This window comes from Rhineura floridana, chromosome 9, assembly GCF_030035675.1.
Source record: "Rhineura floridana isolate rRhiFlo1 chromosome 9, rRhiFlo1.hap2, whole genome shotgun sequence".
Classification (NCBI taxonomy): domain Eukaryota; kingdom Metazoa; phylum Chordata; class Lepidosauria; order Squamata; family Rhineuridae; genus Rhineura; species Rhineura floridana.
Window position 1 is genome coordinate 55,740,139 of NC_084488.1, and position 21,651 is coordinate 55,761,789.

At 39.0% G+C, this 21,651-nt stretch overlaps 1 long non-coding RNA gene across 2 annotated transcripts in view; it reads right to left on the reverse strand.

The window, feature by feature from the left end:
• Positions 1-308: 308 nt before the first annotated feature.
• The window catches only part of LOC133364041 (uncharacterized), a 47,573-nt gene continuing 26,230 nt past the window's right edge, over positions 309-21,651 (reverse strand). For both annotated transcript variants that reach the window (XR_009757818.1, XR_009757819.1), the window contains 2 exons: positions 648-718; positions 309-490 (listed from right to left, as the gene is read on the reverse strand). This is a non-coding gene — a long non-coding RNA (uncharacterized LOC133364041). The remainder of the gene's footprint in view (positions 491-647; positions 719-21,651) is intronic.

Sequence of the window (21,651 nt, forward strand, 5' to 3'; positions counted from 1 at the left end):
CCATGAGAGATGTTCTCTCAAGGGCCTCTGTAATTGTATTGGCACCGAAGAATGCTGATGACAGTGGGTTCTCAATAATGCACCTGGAGATCTACCTGTACTCAGCTTTGACCATAAGGTGGCACTGATCCATTTTTTTTAAAAAAAGTTTCCTTTATGGTTCTTTTTCTGGGCAAGTATTTATTGCTCCATGAGTGTGTGTGGACGGGTGTTTTAGCATCCCAGTGATTCACAACATTATCCTATGCAAATTTGAGTATAGGATGATGACAGCATTAACGTTTCTTTATTCAGTAACGTACACCCCACTTTTCAAAGCAAACAAGCCTCCACAAGGCATCTTATAAAATTAAACTAGCCATAAATGCAATTAAAAAAATTCAGTATCACGAACAATACAATAATGAAGTAAAGTACCACTGATAAATTCATTTCCATTAAAATTGCCATCAAATTCCTCACAGTGAATAGGCTCATCCTTTGGGAAGGCCTGCAGAAATAAAAAAAGGATTTAGTATATGACAAAAAAAAGTACAGATAATCAATGCTGGTCTAATTTCAAGTTGTTTTATCCATGGATGCATCTGAGGCGTGTCTGTCTCCCTCATTATTGACTTTCAGGAGAAATTTTTCAAATTCCTGTTTACCTAGGCATTTGATGGCTGAAGGAATCTGTTCCTGGCAACTTGGAGATCACTGGACAGAAGAATGTTTTTATCTGTAAAAATCAGATTAAAAACAGAAAGTTTTTTATTGTTTTTAGAATGCTTCCTCCCTGTGGGAGGAAGGACGTGATATAAATCCAGTTGATAATAATAATGATAATGATTATAATGGGGACATGGAATTAAAAACATCTTATTACATGATTCTTTTTTGAAAACAAGGCAAATATGTAGAATCTAACTATAGATTTAATGGCACTTCACAGCCAATAATGTCCAAATTGAATCTTTATTTAGATATTAAAGATCTCACCCATAATCAAGTTAAGATTAGTGAAATTAGTGAAATCAAAGTGTGTTGGATTTAATCAGGTTTGGATATGGTTTCCCATATATATTTAGAGTCATATTACTAAAGAACACTTATTGAAGCTTCTTTTTCTTCTATTCTGGGCAATTAAATAAAAGTTAATTACAGTGAAATTAAAATTTGTAGATTAGACAATTAAAATGATACCAAATCCTATTATTATCTAGATTGTAAAGAAATCTTTTTCATTTTGCTTCAGCTGTTCTTTTATGTGCTTGTTATTTGTAATTATTCTTTGGCCCCCCATCTGAACATCCTTTCAATTATTTTTCTTCTCTTCCAACCTCTTCATCATTCCCCATGTTTTGATTTATGCTTCCTAGCTGTTCTAAACCATTGCCTCTTTCCTGACACATCTGCTATCATTAGCCTTCTTTCTAGCCAGCCATACATCCCTTTTTAGTCTTAGAGAAACAAGTAGCACATAAATAGCACTGCAGCAGATTTTGAAAACACACACACAGAATTAAAAGGGGAGGCCAAAGCATGATTTTTCTTCTGCTGCTGACTGAACAGCTGAAAGATGATTCAGTGGGAACCTGACATGATAGGGCAGAGGTATAAATACCAAGTTAACAAAAGCTAACAGGAGCCTGCGTCTTCAGACAAAGTGACAGAAATTGCTGTATTCACAATAGTAAGGGTACAAAGCTTTATTTTGTGATCATTGGCTCACGGGAGCTGTGTGTACTCTACTTTGGTGATCACATCAAACTCCTTTCCCCACAACAAGAGTTTTGGCCATGCTTTCTGCTTACATAATGAATGCACATGAGGTGTTACCTGAGTGAGTGTCATGTGTGTGTGATTATTTTGGATTTTGAGACCAGCCTTCTTTCCCACCTCCTTCTGCTTGTTAAAAATGTTGTTTGGGATTTGTCAATATTTTATATACAAAAAAATAGATTCTACATCTGTTAGGTGCTGAGAATTTCTGCAAGCATGACTCAAACAGAACCTATTATCTGTCCTTCTCAATTGACCTCTTGTAAACAGCCATGTGATGCAGAGCTAAATGGATCAACTTCAGACTGCAGGTCCTATAGACCTTGATGTGGCTGATCGAATTGGCCATAAGCTATTAATGAAGCTGGTGATTACCAAGTGATAACTGGTTCCCATTCCATAAAGGACTGTGTCTCAACTTTAATATTTGAATTTATTCAGAATGGTCTTTTCTTATTGGGTGGCATTCAATGGTGTCATTCCACTGACAGAGGCATCTGCCAGGGGAACAGAGTGGGAAGCAATTGTCCACAATACCCCTCCCCCAACAGCCCCCTGCACATCACTTAAATATGCTCCAAAGGCTCTCTCAACCCTCTGTAATCAAGTTAGGGGTGAACAAAGTCTGCAGGGGGTAGGGGCAGTTGCTGAAAATTGCCTCTCTCCCTGTTTCACTGGCAGATGCCTTCTGACAGTGGAGTGGCAGTGTGGGACAATATACATTATAGGGATGCATTTTTATATTGCTATGCCATCTTGAATATGGCTTCCTATTGAAAGGTAGCTGAACGTTATTATCATCATCAAGTCTTGTCTAAGTGAACATATAGTTTCTACCTATTCTATGCCCTGGTTAGTAAAAGAAATCCCTCTAAAAAGGGGATCAGGACCTTTAATAGAGGAAATGTCTGTCAATAGGCATTAAGATATGTTAGCTAAATGAAACCTCCCTATTCTGAGGCAGAATGCCACTGAACATCAGTTGCTGGGTGGGGCATACAATGGGGGAGGATTTTTGCCTTCATGCCCTACTTGTGGACATTGCAGAAGCACTTGGTTAGCCACTGTTGAAAAAGGATAATGGACTATTGGTCTGACCCAGCAAGAAGCTTCTTTTGTTCTTATAAGCTCAGTTATAGGTAGAGGATCTGCTTTCCACACAGAAAAATCCCAGGCTCAGTCTTCAACATCTCCAGGTAGGGCTGGGAATGTTCCCTGTTGGCATAATTAGAGAGCCATTGCCTGTCAGTGTAGACAATAGTGATCTAGATGGACCAGTGGTCTGACTCAAAATAAGGCAGATTCCTGTGTTCTTATGTAAAGGGAGGAGGACTTTCTTCCTTCTGAAGCAATAAGTATTTGCTATCTTTTAAGATGATTGCCCTAAAATGTCTCATGTTTTTCAAGGACTTTTAAGATAATTGAGATGTTCATTGGAATTTCTCATCTGCTTCATCCTGAGCGTTTAGGGCAAGTTACTATATACTTAAAATAAAGACACACAGATTACTAATGAAATCACTGCAAAGCATGAAATGATTAAAGTCCAACTTCTACCCCCACAAAAACTTCTGACATCACTGTTAGGGAATTATTCAGCCCACTCTTCACTGCTGGTATGTTATGACTCACTTGTTCTATTACAGGAGCATTCTTGAAGTGCTAACGCTTGAAAAACTCTTCATGCACTAATAACACCATGATAATCATAGCCCTCATTAATAAGGAATACTCAAGGAATCTAATGAATCCTGTGATTCCATTGTTATTGTGATATCTAGGGTACTCCAGCCAAATTTTAACAACATAGTCAGAGCTGTGAGCTTGCACATCTTGAGAATGTTTCAACTGAAGGATTAAGAGTGATTTCGGCATTAAGAACATAAGAAAAGCCTGTTGGATCAGGCCAGTGGCCCATCTGTTCTGGCATCCTGTTCTCACAGTGGCCAGCTAGATGCCCATGGGAAGCCCACAGGCAGGACCTGAGTGCAAGAGCACTCTCCTCTCCTGTGGCTACTGGTTACTGGTTTTCAGAAGCATATGGCCTCTGACTATGGTGGCAGAGCACAGTCATCATGGCTAGTAGCCATTGATAGCCTTATCCTCCACGCATTTGTCTAATCTTTTAAAACCATCCAAGTTGGTGGCCATCACTGCCTTGTGTGGGAGCGAATTCCATAGTTTAAATATGCGCTGCATGAAGAATTACTTTCTTTTGTCTGTTCTGAATCTTCCAACATTCAGCTTCATTGAATGTTCACAAGTTCTAGTGTTACAGAGAGAGAAAAACGTTTCACTACCCACTTTTTCCATGCCAAACATAATTGTATACAATTCTATCATGTCACTTCTTACTCGCCTTTTCTTTAAACTAAAAAGCCCCCAACGCTGCAACCTTTCCTCATAGGGGAGTCACTCCATCCCCTTGAAAATTCTAGTTGCCCTTTTCTGAATCTTTTCCAATTCTACAATATCCTTTTTGAGGTGATGCCACCAGAACTGTACACAGTATTCCAAATGCAGCCATTTTCCTTGCTTCCAAGAAGTACATACACACAAGACGGAAGATAGCAATAAATCGACTTTTCTTGGACAAGAAGGGAAAGAGAGAAAGAGGAGAGAATGTGCCTTTAAAAATTGGTCTGGATATAGGATGTAGTGGATGTAGTCGAAATCAAGATGTAATTATGCTTTACAATGAAATAGAGTATGCCAGTTGCTGACAAGATCTTTATCTTCTGTTTCTCCTACTTTTTGCCTTGGCTCTTCATAAACAAAAGGTCACCTTCATCTTTTGATGCCTGATGTCCTAATTTCCCACTTATCTTGAAGATTCATACTCCTGGGTCACTATAATTTGTTTGTAACTGAGCCCAAAAATGCATTTCCTCTGAAGAAATAAATGATTCAGAAGTCCTTGAGTATCACTTACTGAAGAAACAGTGTGTACTGCTGATTCTTTAAGTCTTATACTAGGGATTTTTGTAAATTTAAACTTGTTTCACGATGCACCATAAAGGCAATGTGAAAAATGAGCTTTTGATGTGTCATTATTATCGCCACATTTGCACCATACATGTATTCCACTATTATTCCACTTAAACAGTCATGGCTTCCCCCCCCCAAAAAAAATCATGGAAACTATAGTTTGTGACTCCTATTTTCACAGAGCTGCAATTCCCTGAATGGCTTAACAATCAGTCCCTCTTTCCAGGGAACCCAGGCAATTGTAGCTCTCTGCTAATAAGGGTCTCCCAACAACTCTCAGTACCCTTCACACTACACTTCCCAGGATTCTTTGCGGGATGCCATGACTGTTTAAAGTAGATTAATAGTGGAATAAATGTTTGGTGTGAATGTGGCCTAAATCTCTTGTGCATTGGGTGGTAGGAATGTTACAGGCTTTGTCATCAGTCATAGATTCTTGTGGGATCAGGGTGCCAATTTTGTAATCAGTGATTGGTCAATGAGAAGAGCATGGTGCAAGGTTTGGTGTGGGAAATTAGGACATCAAGCATCAAAGCTCATTTTATGATTACCTATTATTTTGCAACAGGAAATACTTGTGCTGTGTCAAAAAATTATCCCATTTTTTAACCATTCTCCATTAACCAATTAATAAGTAAAAATGCATTCAAAATTTATGAAGGAAGAGAGAAAACTTCAGTGAAATTCTCATGTGTGGGGTGCAGGATTTCTGTTTTGCCTACATTATTTTGTGGCGGCTGAGATGTTTTCCATAAATCCCTCCAGTGTTCTGCATTCTGTAGCCTTCCTAGGTGTCCATACTTCCTAAAAAAATTCATGGCTTCCTGGTTGGACTTGTTTTGCAATCATGGGCCTGACAGCTGTTCATTGTTCTTTCTTCAAATGACTTTTTTTAACATTTACAAAACCCCACTACAGATGGAGTTTTTTAAAATAAAAATGACATCCCTTAAAAACAAAATCAGCAAGTGCACCAATCTCACGCATTCAGTAGCCAGCCTTCCTGACTCCCCAGGCTTCAATTCAAGCTTAAGGGAAGACATGATGAGGTATAGTGCTGTGAAAAAGGATTTGCCCTCTGTCTGATTTTCTGCATGGTTGCATATTTTTGGCACTGAATGTTATCAGATCTTGAACCAAACCTAATATTAGGGGACAGGGAACCTGAGTGAACAAATAACACAAAATTTTGATACTTATTTCATTTATTTATTAAAGAAAGTTAAGCAACACCCAGTGCCCCCATGTGAAAAAGTAATTGCCCCCTTAGACTCAAAACCTGGTTGTGTCACCTTTAGCAGCAATGACTGCAACCAAACGCTTTCTGTAGTTCTTCATCAGTCTCTCACAGTTCTGTGGTGGAATTTCGGCCCACTCTTCCATGCAGAACTGCTTTAACTCAGTGACATTTGTGGGTTTTTGAGTATGAACTGTGCCTTTCAGGTCCTATCACAACATCTCAATGGAGTTTAGGTCTGGACTTTGACTAGGCCATTCCAAAACTTTAAATTTCTTGTTCCTCAACTATTCTGATGTAGACTTGCTTGTGTGTTTCGGATCATTGTCTTGCTGCATGACCCAGCCGCGCTTCAGCTTCAGCTGACAGATGAATGGCCTGACATTCTCCTGTAGAATTCTCTGATACAAAGCAGAATGCATGGTTCCTCCAATGACAGCAAGTTATCCAAATCCTGATGCAGCAAAGCATCCCCAAACCATGACACTGCCACCACCATGTTTGACTATTGGTATGAGGTTCTTCATGTGGAATGCAGTGTTTGGTGGACTTCCGGGAAGGGTGACTTCGCTTGTGCCTGCTTTTGAGACGGGCTCCCGCCTCACAAGAAGCTTATTCAGATATAAATCAGTCAGAACATTTTTTTTTTTGACTGATGAAATTTCTCCCGGGCAGGGAGAAACGTAGAGATCAACCTCAAAAGCCTGTTTTTGTTGGGAGGACTGGATTTCATTAATTTATGAGAAAAGGTCCAGCCAGCAATGCCGGACGGACTTCCGAACAAGCTCTATCTGATTAATGCGATACGTTTATCTTTTCTTCAAAGAGAAAACGGACTAACAGGCAAGCACCCTTCTTTCTTTTTTTTACTTGGTTTAAATTGTTGCAGCAAAAAGAGATTTGTCAAATGAATCAGCTTTAAAGAACTTCTGGGTGAGCTATAACTCTTCTCTGTTATTCACGAAATTAACAGCTTATCTCTGTTTCTATTGCAAAAAGCTGTCCTGGAAGTGCATTCTAAAGATATAAACAGAAGAGGGATTTCTATTCCGAGGAGAAAAAAATAAAAAATATGAACTTTGGAACATTATATTGTCTGGGACTATTCTCTTTTTGGTCTATTTTATTTTGACGAATCTGCTTCTTCACGATGCCACTAACTGTTTTGATGCTGGGAACTAAATTTGTTTTGTATTCTTGAACATAGAGAGATAAGGCAGGCTGCTCTGTTTATACTGTGATGTCATCAAGCCTGGAATATTAACCCAATTGTTGCTGAAATAAGAAGTGGTTCTTCTTTATTTTTGTTTTGTTTTGTTTTCGTGGTTTTAAAAATGGCAATCAAGAAAGTGGCTGAGAATCTGGAAGTAATTATGTTTCAGAAAATAATGGATGAGATTGAGATAACAAAACAAACCCTGCGACAGGGCAGTAAGGAGCTGAAAATTGAACTGAGCAAAATGACGCAGGAGCTTAAAGAAATAGGGGATCCTGTGAGAGAGGAGAATGAGATCAGAGATGAGAAAAGAAAAAATAAAGGGAAGATACAAGCCCTGGAGATTGGAACAAATGTGGAATTGGAAAAAGATCTGGAGTTTATGGATATTAGAAATAAAATCTACTGTTTGGAACTTAACATTATCTCTGAAGAAATTAATGAAGATATTAGAGATAAAGTTATCAATGGCTTGGATAATTTTCTGGACTGGAATGACGTGATGGAGCTTGATATACAGAAAATCTATGGAATTAACTGCAGCCATGTGACAATGGAAAAACTCTCAAGAGATGAGCCAGTGCATTTTGTAAAAAAGAAGAACAGAGATATGACTTTACAACAATATTTCAGCAACTTATTCAGAATTGATGGCAAGAAAATATTTGGGATAGAGGAAATTCCCATCAGACTCTTATTATATGACTATGGCTACGACAGCAAGATTATTATGGAATACTGATAATGGAAGATTGGACACTGAAATTACTGGACTTAACAGGACTACTGAAGATGGAAGATGGAATTAATATGGATAATGGAATAATGGCTATTGAAATTATTGGACTTAACAGATTTGATGAGATGGATTAATCGATATGTTTATTTGGACTATGGTTATGACAATAAGATTATTATTATTATTAACGAGATGGATTAATCGACATATTTATTTGGAGAAAAATTGACAGATATATTTCTTAAAGAATTGAAACCTCTCTTTGACTTTTTGTGGAAAGAATAAAGTAATGGCTATGAGATTTGATGATTAATTAAGATAACCACTGGAGGAAAGTGATTTTATAATATAATTTAAGAGACAGGATTGTTATATATTGTAGACCTATAACTGATCTGCGACAAATGGGAAGTCAACATTTTATTTTTTTGTTTAATCATTTTTGTTTTGTTTTTTGTCTTTGAATGTTTTATGATTTTGTTTTGTTTGTTTTATGGAAATTTGAATAAAAATTATTGTAAAAAAAAAAAGGAATGCAGTGTTTGGTTTTCACCAGACATAATGGGGCCCATGTTGCCCAAAAAGTTCCATCTTTGACTCATCTGTCCATAGAACATTGTTTGCCAAAAAAAACACCTAGACGATCATCAAGAGTTCTGGAACAATGGATGGAACAATGGATGAAATTTAATAAATAAATGAAATAAGTATCAAAAGTTTGTGTTATTTGTTCACTCAGGTTCTGTTTTCCCTAATATTAGGTTTGGTTCAAGATCTGATAACATTCAGTGCCAAAAATATGCAACCATGGAGAAAATCAGAAGGGGCAAATACATTTTTACGGCACTGTAACTCCTCCCACAGGGCTCTTCCAGAGTGGGAAGCAAGAGCAGCCAAGGAGGTTTCAGAATGATGGGGAAATGTTGAATGGAAAGAAGATGAAGAAGAAGACAGTTACCACATCACAGTGATAAAGTAAGCTCAACCCCTCATCCACTGAAATGCTAAAGAAAATCTAAAGTGCCCTGGGAATGCAGCAGACTAATGGGAGCTTCTTCTGCAAGGGAAGAAAACTTTCAGGAAATTGGAGGACAGGTTTTGGCACAGAACTAATGAATACACACACATATCCAGATTGATGAAAACAATGTTGTGACATAGGGTAGTAGAGAGGCCTATGGGAAACTGGAAGTGGAAAGAACTTGGCTCTTTGATCTGACACTACAGTCCTCAGCATTTGTAGTGGCTGACATAGATAAACAATGCACAACAGAGATTTCATTGTAGTAGTAGTCACAGAAGGCTCACCTTCCTTTTTGTCACAGAGGGGTTGTGCAGTCACAACAGTTTCTGGTGCTACTGGCTGAGCTGTTCTAAACCTAAAGCACATGTATACCTCTTTAAAAGTCATGGTTTCCCCCAAAGAATCCTGGGTTCTGTAGTTTATCCCTATCAGAGCTATAGGTCTCAGCACCCGTAACAATCTACAGTTCCAAGGACTCTTTGGGGGAAACCATGACTGTTAAAGTGGTGAAAGAGTTCTTTCAAAAGCTTGACATGGATGTGACCTCAGTTGCTGTGATCCTACATAGGTGGAGTACAGTAATACCTCATTTAACAAGTACTGCAGGAAAGAAGCTTTTTTAACAAAGTCTTTTGGGTGCAGGGTGTGATCAGAATGTGGTTCCTTGTTTACTGGATTGTGTCTGCTGCAGGCAGCTCCCTCACACATGGTTGGAATGGCGTTACTTGCCAGACGGCTCAGGCGCCTCTGCAGTAAACAGTGCTTCAGGTGCCCAGAAGCACTGTTTACTGCAGACACATCTGTTTGAGTGTAGAGAGGATGGGGGGGAGAGAGAGAGCACAAACACAGGGGGGTGATGGTGGTGGCTGCCCCTTGCCTGCCCGCTCAAGTGTTTGAGGGGAGAACTGAGCTCAAAGCTTTAGATCGCTATAGCAAAATGCTACATGATAAAAGAAAAAAGGCACGACAGGCATCCCTGGATGCATTTTGGAAGAAGCCTTCAAGTGGTCTGTATGCAAGGCTTACCTGACCTAGTTGTTTCATTTCAGACAGTGTATTGTTAGTTTTGCATAAAACGTTTGCTGAAATATGTTGAACTGCTCTTCCTTTTTTGTGGTGCAGGAACCCTATTCTTTCCATGCTATTCCAACCTCTGGTACCAAAGTTTCTGTTAAAGACGTAATGTCCAGAAACACACATACTTTGTTAACTGAGGTATAAACTGTACAAGTATATGATCATAGGAAAGTTGGTGGTGGAAAAAACAAGGACATGAATGGAAGAAGTAGGAGTTGTTCTTCAGGATACTGAAGCAGGAGTTTGAGAGAGAAAGGAAAAAACAGGCTGACAAAAGTGTACTGTGAGTCTTGCATTTTTAAAATGTCTTTAAAACCTAAGAACAATAGTAAAATAAGCTAGTTTACTGATGTGTGTATATGATTCATAGACTTCTGAATATTAAAATTCATTATCCTAGAAGAAAAAAAGTTAATTGAATGTCAGTTAATGTATCAACTGTCTCATTCTATCCAAGCATGAAGCTGTTGCAGTGCAATGTCTGGATAGTTTGTGGAATAGAAGGATTTGATTTCTTAATATAGGAGGAAACTCTTTTTCTCCCATTTCTGACAGACAGTCATTTTCCAGTACTAAAGCTGCCCTGTGGACTGAGCTGAGTTTGCTCAAGCACTGGTAGCATCTTGGCTCCAGCTGTTCCTGGAAGATATGGATAATTTAGATTTATTTCAATCTGGCTTATTATGGGATGGAGATAGCTTTGGCTTCCATGGGGATGATCTACACTAGGGACTGGATAGGCAGAGTGTGTGCTTGTTAATTCTGCTGGACCTCTAGATAACCTTTGATGCCACTGACCATGGTATCTTTCTGGACCACCTGGCTGGGATGGGACTTGGAGGCACTGTTTCACAAAGGTTCCAATCCTTCTTGGAGACAGTTCCAGAAGGTGCTGCTGCTACTGGAGTCCTTTCTGATGGCTTGGCGTCAGCCTATGGCATCCCTCAGGGTTTCATATTGTCTCCAGTGCTATGAAAGTACTGAATGACGGTGTCTGGGGTTTTGAAGTTCAGGGTCGCCAATATGCTAATGGAAACAAAAAGTGGCAAAGTCTCAAATGCGACTAAAAGATATATATTTCACAAATCATAGAAGTCCCCATGAAACAATAAAATGGGCAACACATTTTGACTGATGACAGCATGAGAGAGATGTTGCCTGTACATAAGAACCTTAATCTTATGTCCCAGACTGAAACACACTGAGCATTTTATTGTTTCACAAAGGCATTCAAATGATAATAATGATGATAATAAAATACATGTGTGTATATATAGTTTTATTCCTGCTGATTCTCTATTTGTATTGCTCCTTTTAGTGTTGTTTTGTGGTTTTAAATTATTTTATTTTTCCTAATGTTGACTTTTATTTTTTATTACTAGCCACCTTGGAAGCTTTTGCTGAAAGGCAGATCAGAAATATTTTAAAATTTAAAAAAATAATATCTCAAGGATTAAAAATCACTCTGCAAATGAAATGCTATATTTTTAAATGCACCAATTAGTTAATTATAGTGAAAATGATTATATAAAGAATGTGCATGTTTCAGTTTTTTGAAAAACAAAGCAAGATCTTGTTATGTATGTACAGGCTGATGCCTACTTTGCTGAGTTTCGCACAGAAGAGGTGAGAGTAGAATGTGTTAACACCTACGCTTGATGCAGAAGGTACAAACTAAAAAGCCTGCAGCATTATCAGTTCTGCTGTCTGTCTTTCATTGTGTGAAACTAACACGGATGCAGAAGCTAATCTTTTATGGATTCAGTTATAGAGCAGTGCATAAACCATGGTTTATTTTTTTGCCTATTTGCCCAAAAATCCTGATCTTCATATCTGGGACTGTTACAGAGGTAGCATGACCTGACACAGTTATAACATAACTCTATAAGCAGCACATGAAGTAGGGCCATTATGTGATGCTGCTTGCCATGTGTAATCATACATGTCATGGGAAAGTCTATAACGCAGCGATAGAGCACATGCTTTGCCTATATAACATCCCAGGTTTGGTTTTCCAGCATCTCCAGTTAAAAAAGATCTCAGACAGCAGAGAGAGATATCATAGTGGAGAGGCACGATGAAGAAGAATAGGAGACAGTGGGAAATACAGACCAATAGTCTGATTCAATATAAAGTTGATTCATCAGTTCCTATCATACTTTAGGCACATACGGTTGCAGCAACATAGCTGTCTTTATAGCAGCTGACTGGACAATGTATGTGTGAGTGATCCTTGGTCCCACCTGGTGTGAATATGTCATGTTCCTTCTGTGCCCACTTCCAACCAGATGCCAAAGTGCCAGCACATGTACTAATGCAACCACAGTATGCTGCAATGCTAAACAAATTCTCTCGCATTGCCAATCAGAGTAGAATTTCCTCAACAAAACTCTCTGTGCTTCTTGCTGCTACATCAGGTTTCTAACACACTGATCAGACTCTATAATTCACTGCCTCAGAATTACTCCAGACTCTTTTGTGCAAAGATTTTGAAATCTTTGTCAAGTTGTTGTGAATTATGTTGCCCTGCCTTCAGGTTGGCTACACTTCACTTTAACCTGCTTTATTTCAGAATAGTAGCTTGAAAAACATTAAACACCAGATGTAGTAAGAGTTGTACAATCTGTCAGCATCAATGTGTCCTGAATCAAAATGATAACTGACATTATTTGCAAAGGAAAATCCTGACTGACATTCATTATTGCATCTGATAATACAGATGGCATGCACTATCAGCTCATAATAGCTAGTTCCTAGAACTGAAGATAAATGAACATGTACCAGTGGAAGGATTGATTTATGCATGCTGGCACTGTTGAGATCTGAATGTAGCAATGATACCAACAGATAAAAAATATCTGAGGAAGAAAGCAGCTACAATTGCTGGTACTAACCAAATCACATTGCCAATTTGCCATAGCTCTTGGCTTTCAACTGTGATGTTCATATAGAGGCTGTAATTGCTGAGTAATTGAACGTTTATTTTCCAAGGTTTCCAGATTATTAAGAACATGTTTATTATTCAAAACAATTTTTTGCAGTCTAATCCTAAATATGTTTACTCAGAAATAAAGCCCTCTGATTTTGATGGGCATTTGTCCCATCTAATGTGTTAAGGATTGTAGCTTAAACTGTGTAGAAAGGTATGCATGAAATTATTACCAAGATGGCACTAATAATATGGTATGAAATGATTGATTTGTAATAATATGGCTGCAAGAATATGATGCTGAAAAAGAAATGTTCCTCCACATACCTGTTTAGTCAGAAGCCACATAAAGTAATAATAGTTTGCAAAGAGCTGGTAGACAATTTGTGTACTACTTCTATATTGGATTTAGAGACCTTTACCTATATCTATCTCCATTCTATCCTAGACTTGGAAGGGACTGAAGGGCTACCTAGTCTCCTGCCCTGTCCAAATCTAGAAATGGGAAGAGCTGGTACACCACTTGCTTTGCATAGAGAAGGTTCCAGGTTCAGTCCCTTGGATTTCTAGTTAAATGGGTCATATAGTTGACCATAAGAGAGAGAAAATATTTGCCTGAGACACTGGAGCAATCAGTCAAACTAGAAAACTCTGGGCTAGATGGCCAATGGTCTGACTCAGTTCTCTAACTATGGCAAGTCATAAATGCAAAGTTTAACTGTATGTGCAAAACTGCCATTGCTGTCAGGAGTGACTATATTTTTGCCTTCCCACGGCTTTTACCAGCAGGCTTGATAGGTCCTAGCTAGTTAGGAATACTGTAAATGGATCCTTCAGGTAGGGTCTTCTTTTCCAAAAAATATTTTTCTGGACTTTGTTGTTTAGTCTAATTCTTCTATAATATTACCTTTTTTTTGTTTTGTTTCAAAAATAAAGTCCTAAGGTGATAGCCACCTAAAGGTGCAATCCAACCACCTTTTGTGTTTTGGGGGAGCTAACCTTCACCTGTGGAGTGATGCTAGTATTACTATGCCAGTGTGGAGTTCTCCCTTTCCGCCTGCCAAATAAGGAGACAAAAGTGCCACCAGTGGATTCCCACTGGTGGAAGCCAGCAGAAAGCCCCGTAATGGGATGTTCTGGGGGTGGGAAGGGGCTGAGTCGGCCTGGGATCCATTGGATCCTGCGGATCCTGTGCCAGTCCCATTGCCTTCATGTGACACTATCTGGCCCAATCTGGACTCAGTTGCTGTCCTGGGCTACTTGCCTTCCACATTCTACCCTGGCCAGTGTGCCTACCAAGGTTGCAGATGTGTGGTGGCACTGCTGCTAGCTTAACCTTTGCTGGGCACTGGCCAGGTTTATGACTACTTGTTAAATCATATTTAGAAAAGATTCATTGAAATTAATGTTGGCTAGCACGCATAGTATGTAGGATTGTATTTTAAAATCTTAAATAAAAAAACTGAGGATGCGGGCTCCACACAATGCCCAATCTCTTAGAAGCAGAGCTGAGGCAAAGAGAATCCCTAAGTAGCAGATATTCTCTAGAGAACAGTAGAGAAGGAAGGATATGTCAATTTTGGTTCTCTCTGGTTCTCATTTTTCCCAATCTTTTTTTTTTTTTTTTTCAATAATTTTTATTCAGATTTTCATAAAACATACAAGACGAAATCATAAAACATTCAAAGACAAAAAACAAAATCAAAAATAGTTAAACAAACAAAAAAAAAAAAAAAGAAAAAAAAAACAAAAAAAAAAATAAAGAGTAAAATATTGACTTCCCATTTGTCAAAGATCAAATCAGTTATAAGTCTATAATATATAACAATCCTGTCTCTTAAGTCATATTATAAAATCACTTTCCTCCAGTAGTTATCTTACTTAATCATCAAATCTCATAAACATTACTTTATTCTTTCCACAAAAAGTCAAAGAGAGGTTTCAATTCTTTAAGAAATATATCTATCAATTTTTTTTTCCAGATAAGCATATCGATTAATCCATCTCATTACTAATTATGATAATCTTATTGTCATAACCATAGTCAAAATAAACATTTCAATTAATCCATCACATCAGAATCTGTTAGGTTCAGTAATTTCAGTAGCCATTGTTCTATTATCCCTATTAGTTCCATTTTCCATCTTCCATCTTCAGTAGTCTTGTTAAGTCCAGTAATTTCAGTATCCAATCTTCCATTATCAGTATTCCATAATAATCTTGCTGTCAAAGCCATAGTCATATAGTAAGAGTCTGATGGGAATTACCTCTATCCCAAATATTTTCTTGCCATCCATTCTAAATAGGTTGCTGAAATACTGCTGTAAAATCATATCTCTGTTCTTTTTTTCAAAATACACTGGGTCATCTCTTGAAAGTTTTTCCATTGTCACATGGCTGCAGTTAATTCCATAGATTTTCTCTATATTGGGCTCCATCACATCATTCCAGTCCAGAAGATTATCCATGCCATTGATAACTTTATCTCTAGAATCTTCATTAATTTCTTCAGAGATAACATTGAGTTCCAAACAATAGATTTTATTTCTAAAGTCCATAGACTCCAAATCTTGTTCCTGTTCCACGTTTGTTCCAATCTCCGGGATCTCCTCTCTCACAGGGACCCCTGTTCCAGTCTCCAGGGTCTCCTCTCTCACAGGGACCCCTGTTCCAGTCTCCAGGGTCTCCTCTCTCACAAGGACCCCTATGTCTTTAATCTCCTGTGTCTCCAAACAATAGATTTTGTTTCTAAAGTCCATAGACTCCAAATCTTTTTCCTGTTCCACGTTTGTTCCAATCTCCGGGGTCTCCTCTCTCACAGGGACCCCTTCCAGGGTCACCTCTCTCACAGGGACCCCTATATCTTTAATCTCCTGCTTCATTTTACTCAATTCAATTTTCAGCTCCTTACAATCCTGTCGCAGGTTTTCTTTCGTTATCTCAATCTCATCCATTATTTTCTGAAACATAGTTATTTCCAGATTCTCAGCCACTTTCTTAATTGCCATTTTAAAAGAAAAATATAGGAAAACCACTTCTTATTTCAGCAACAATTGGGTTAATACTCCAAACTTGGTGACATCACAGTATAAACAGAGCAGACAGCCTTATCTCTCCATGCTTAAGTAAACAAAATGCAGTTCCCAGGATCGAAACAATTAATGGCGGTCGTCAGGAAACAGATTCGTCAAAATAAAATAGACCAAAAAGAGAGTAGTCTCAGACAATATAATATTCTTCAAAATAAAAATCTGGAATAGAAATCCCTCTTCTGTGTATATCTTTAGAATGCAAATCCAGGACAGCTTTTTGCAACAAAAACAGAGATAAGCTATTAATTAGTGAGTAGCAGAGAGAAGTTATGGCTCCCCAGTGAGATGTCAAAAACCGATCAATCTGGCAAATCTCTTTTAAACAGCAACAATTTAAGTCAAGTAAAAGAAAAATATAGAAAGAAGGGTGCTTGCCTGTTAGTGCGTTCTCTCTTAGAAGACAAGATGAACGTTCGCTTTATCAGATAGAGCTTGTTGTTAAAAATCCGTCCCACCTTCGTCGGCTGGACCTCGTCCCATAAATCAATGAGATCTGGTCGTCCCAACAAAAATAGGCTTTGAGGTTAATCTCTTCGTTTCTCCCTACCCGGGAGAAGTTTAATCAGTCAAAAAAAAAAAAAATCTGACTGATATATCTGAATAAGCTTCTTTTGAGGCAGGAGCCCGTCTCAAAAGCAGGCACAGGCTAAGTCACCCTCCCCGGAAGTTCATTTTTCCCATTTTTCCCAATCTTACGTTCGGTTCTCCACATTTCTACAGGAATTTGTGGATTTTTTCTTTTTAAAAAATCCACATGAAAATTCTTCAACATTTTAATGCAAATTTATCCTAAAGAACACATTTTGTATGCAGTTTTGACTAATGTACAAGTAATTTATTTTAATAGAATAGCATTTATTTAATATCATTTTTGTATGCTATTTTCACTAACATACATTTTTATGCACATTTTCCCCTAATATGTGCATTTTTTGTAAACATTGTTTAGTTGGAGAACTGCATTGCAAAATTCAAATAGGTGTGAATTTCAAAGGATGGCTGTGTTTCGGTTCTCATATTGATTTGGAAAATGTGCATTTGATAGATTCAGCTTCAAATGAGAACAAAAACAAATTTCTCTGCTATCCCTAGTGAACAGAGATTAAGGCAAAGAATTTGTATAACTTGCATTCAAATGGACTGTGTAAATTGCAGCTCATAGCTGGGAAATGAAGAAACAAGACAAGATGAAGTGTGGGTAAATCAAGGGCCATGTTTATTTAAATAAAGCTAATTAAGTGCTTAATTGCATACAAAAATGATCTTCAGAGGAAAGTGCGGGACCTAACTTTTACCCAATCAGGCAAGGACACCCTGCCATGGAAAAGGGGGTGGTCCAATCCCAATCCCATTCTCCAGGCCCCATCCCCGCAGGAAGGTTAGGGAGGCCTTCCTGCTCCACCCCCCTCAGGGACTCACAACTCTGAGTGGGTGTTACAGGTTAGCCCCAAAGGTGAGCCTTATCCTGCCAACAGGCCACACAACCCAGAAGGCAGGCCTCAGATCCCACCTATCACCTTAAAGGGTGCCACCCTTAACAAACTACACTTCCCAGGATTCTTTGGGGGAAGTAATGCTCTTTAAATGCAAGTTGGATGTGCTTTAAATGTATTGTGTGGATGTGTGGATGTACTTTGTCTGCATGCAAATCATTTTAATTATTTTTTTAAAATGGAAATCAGCTATAATGTTTACTGGGTGACCGTGGGCTACTCACCATTTCTCAGCCTAATCTGCCACTCAGGGTGAAAACAACAGAGGGGGTCATAACCCACCCAAGAAAGAAGGGCATACAAAATGTAGAGGAAATAATAATGTATAGCCATACTTATTGGGACATAGTATGACAAAATGTTTATATAACCATGACTATCAAATATGTTTCTTATTTACACAACCTATAAAAATATTTTAGTGCAATCCTATGCATGTTTACTCAGAAGTAAGTCACAATGTATTCAAAGGGGCTTATTCAAACAAGGACGCATGCCCAGGACTGCAACCTCAAGTGATAAGGAACTTCACTCACCTACCCCAAAATTCAGAACCATGCCATTTTAAGCTGTTTTGCAACTGTTTATACTTGTTTTTATGGTTATTGGATTTCAAATAGCTTATTTCTTCTTGTGAGCTGCCTTGGCTTCCAATTGGCAGCCCAACTTCACAGAGTTGTTGGAAAGACTCCACACACACACACACACTCACTCACTCACTCACTCACTCACTCACTCACTCACTCACTCACTCACTCACTCACACACACACACACACACACACACACACTCACTCACTCACTCACTCACTCACTCACACACACACACTCACTCACTCACTCACTCACTCACTCACTCACTCACTCACTCACACACACACACACACACACACACACACACACACTGGAGATGTAAAAATACATACAACCCATATAATAGTTTATTGTCAAAACCAGTTGGTCACTGCAGAACACTTTTTAAAAATCAGTATTAGTTTCCTTCAAAATAAAAGCAGTGACACATAAGAAAGCCTTGCTTAATTGCTTTAAAAATAGGGTTGGAGGGGAAAACATTTATAGCACAAGCACAATTCATTGCTATGTTCACTCAGAATTCCCATTGATTTACAGCACAATCCTAACAATTTCTATTCAAAAGTAAGTCCTATTGAATTCAATGGGGTTTACCCTTGGTATGTGGGATTGGCATTGCAGCTTTACTCCCAGAATAGTGAGTACATATAGGATTAAAGCTTCATATTGGGAAGGTTTTCAAAACAGGCTATGAATTAGACAAATAAACTGCCCACTTCAACAGCCCAGGAAAATGTAAACTTGTTTGACTCCTCATAATTAGAAAAATATAGCACATTGTAATGGCATCATAAGCTGCATGTAAATTTTTTAAATATCTATTCAAAAAGTATTTGAAAGATAAAATGTATAATATGCTATTTTTGCAAGTAGTTTAGAAAACCCTGCATGCACTTTTATTATAATCATAACTGCAATTGTGAACTCTGCATGCCTACCAAGATCCTGCTGTGATCTCGTTCTAGATTGCCTGCAGACAGAGAGAAAGAGACTTTTGCTACTGCTGAAAGCTATAAATTTACTCAATTTATGAGATTTTCAGACAAGCTGGAAGAGGCAAGAGTTTTCTGGCCTTGCAATGGGTTCTAATCTATTGTCTGGATGTCAACAAATCCCTTGTCAATCACAACCCTGACTTCACTTATTGGCTACAAACCTGAAAGGGCAAGGTTAGAGCAGTTAGCTACGAGCTCATTTAACAGAAGTTCCGGAGGGAAGGCTGACATTTTGGTGTATATCTCTTGAACCAGACCACCTAGGAACTTAATTTTTTGTAAAAATGAAAGCTGAGAGTCTGGAGATTGGGGTGACTTACCCAGAGACCTGGAGAGTCATAGAAAGAACTCCAGTCCCACTGGGTAAAGAGTTCAAGGAGTGAGTGAACAAACACCATCTAAGATTTCCAGGCAAGATGCCACTGTAGAGAAATTATCTGTGGCAGTTACCACAGGGAAAGGTGTAGGAGTGGTGTGAGGCCAGGCCTGAAGGGAAGAATCCTTCCTGAGTGAGGAGTGGAGAAGGCTAGCAGCTGGTCAGAACCAGAAGACCTATAAGAGCCCCAGAAGCAGAAAGAACTTCTTCTAGAAGGTGTTTGGAATTTGGAGGAGGTACTCAGGAGAAGCACAACCCGATCCCTAGTCCCTTATCCCAATGAAAGAAAAAATGAAGCACATCTATCATTCTGTTTGATCTTAGGGCAAGGAGGAGCTGCAGGCAAGAATTCTCACATTAGTTTGTCATGCAGTAATTATTGCATGTGGCCTCCAGCTTTGTACACACATGCATGGCCCTTGTAGCTGGCAGTAGTGGGACCCCAACATAACACCTGCACCAGGGCCCCATAAACCCTCAGGTTGGCCCTGCAAAGCTGACCAGGGTGGGGAGAGGCACTGAAGGCACTCCTTGCTCAGGGCGCTATTTAATCCTAAAGCTGGCCCTGACTTAACTACATAACCAGCAGATAGCTGTCTTTTTTTCCTTCACTAGTTAGATTCGAATAGAAATCACCTACCACCTGGGACCCTCAGGACAAAAGTCTCTGCCGTTGCCAGTTAGGATTTTCTCCCCTAGGAATATAAGAAGCTGCCTTTTACAGAGTCAAACCTTTAGTCCATCTAGCTTAGTACTGACTTAAGCAACTTGTTCCCCTAGATTTCAGGCAGGGGACATGCCTTGTTCTACCTAGAGATGCAAAGGACTGAATCTGGGACCTTCAAAATGCAAAGACGATGCTCAGCTATAAGCTAAAATCCATAAGCTAATAATATTTACTGCATTGTCAAGGAATGGATGACATAGGTAGATTGCTTCCTCACCACAGGAACATAGGAAGCTGCCTGATACTAAGTCGGACCATAGGTCAATCTAGCTCAATACTGTCTACACTAAGAGACAGTGGCTTTCCAGGATTTCAGACAGAGGCCCCTCTCAGCCCTAGCTAGAGTTGCCAGGGATTAAACCTGAGACTTCTGCATGCAAAGCAGATGACTACCACTGTGCTGTGGCCCTTGTCTATTTCTACACATACAAAATATGCAAAATAGTTGTAATAAGACAGTCTAATACAAACAGCCAATAAAATGTTGCAATGGCATGAACATTGACTACTGTTGTTTTCCAAAAATTGTTCATTCTGTGTCCTTCAAAACCGGGGTTGTGCAATGTGGTAAGTTGAGCAAGATGAAAAACTTTGCTCACAGTATACAAATTGACAAGTACAAAATGTACCCAGAAAAGTCAAACAGGAGAAACCAAACAATCGTATCCCACCCCAGATCATTATAAAGTTTTGTGAAAATGAACAAAAATAATATTTAAAGGTAGAAAAATAATGGTCTCTTTCAAGAGAAAATTCCTTACATGGGAACCACTATCGTGAAGACTCTATCTTGTGTCCTGATAGATTTTCCAGAGAAAAACATGGTACTTGCAGATAGGGATGGGGAAGAAATTTGATTCAGTTCACATTTAAAGGTGAAGCTCCCTAATTCACATTTACCAAAACAATACACAAAACTGAAACATAGCCTTCCTTTGAAATTTGCTTCTTTGAATTTTGCAATGCGGTTCTCCAGCTAAGTGATGCACAGAAAAATGCAGGGCTGCCATCAACCAAGATGGCAGAGGAAGCTTCTTTAAGGGACTGATGCCCCTACCACCATATTGGCTGATGGCAGGCATGTGCACGCCAGTAGCATACTGCGCATGCGTGCCATCAACCAAGATGGCGGCGGGGGCATCAGCCCCTTAGAGAAGACATCTTGGTTGATGGCAGCCCTGCGCGCACAGTGCACGCAGCCACAAAGACAGGAGAAAGGTAGGTGGAACAGGCAGGAGCTGCACTCCTGGGGCAGGCTTGTGTCCAAGGGCCCAGTCATGCCTGTCACCGGCCCTGGGCATCATCAGGCCATTCTGATTATGTTTGGGTGACTGCCACAATATGATATTTCTCTTTCAACTCAGTTGTCAATCATCTGCTACCATCATGACATCAGGTAATTGA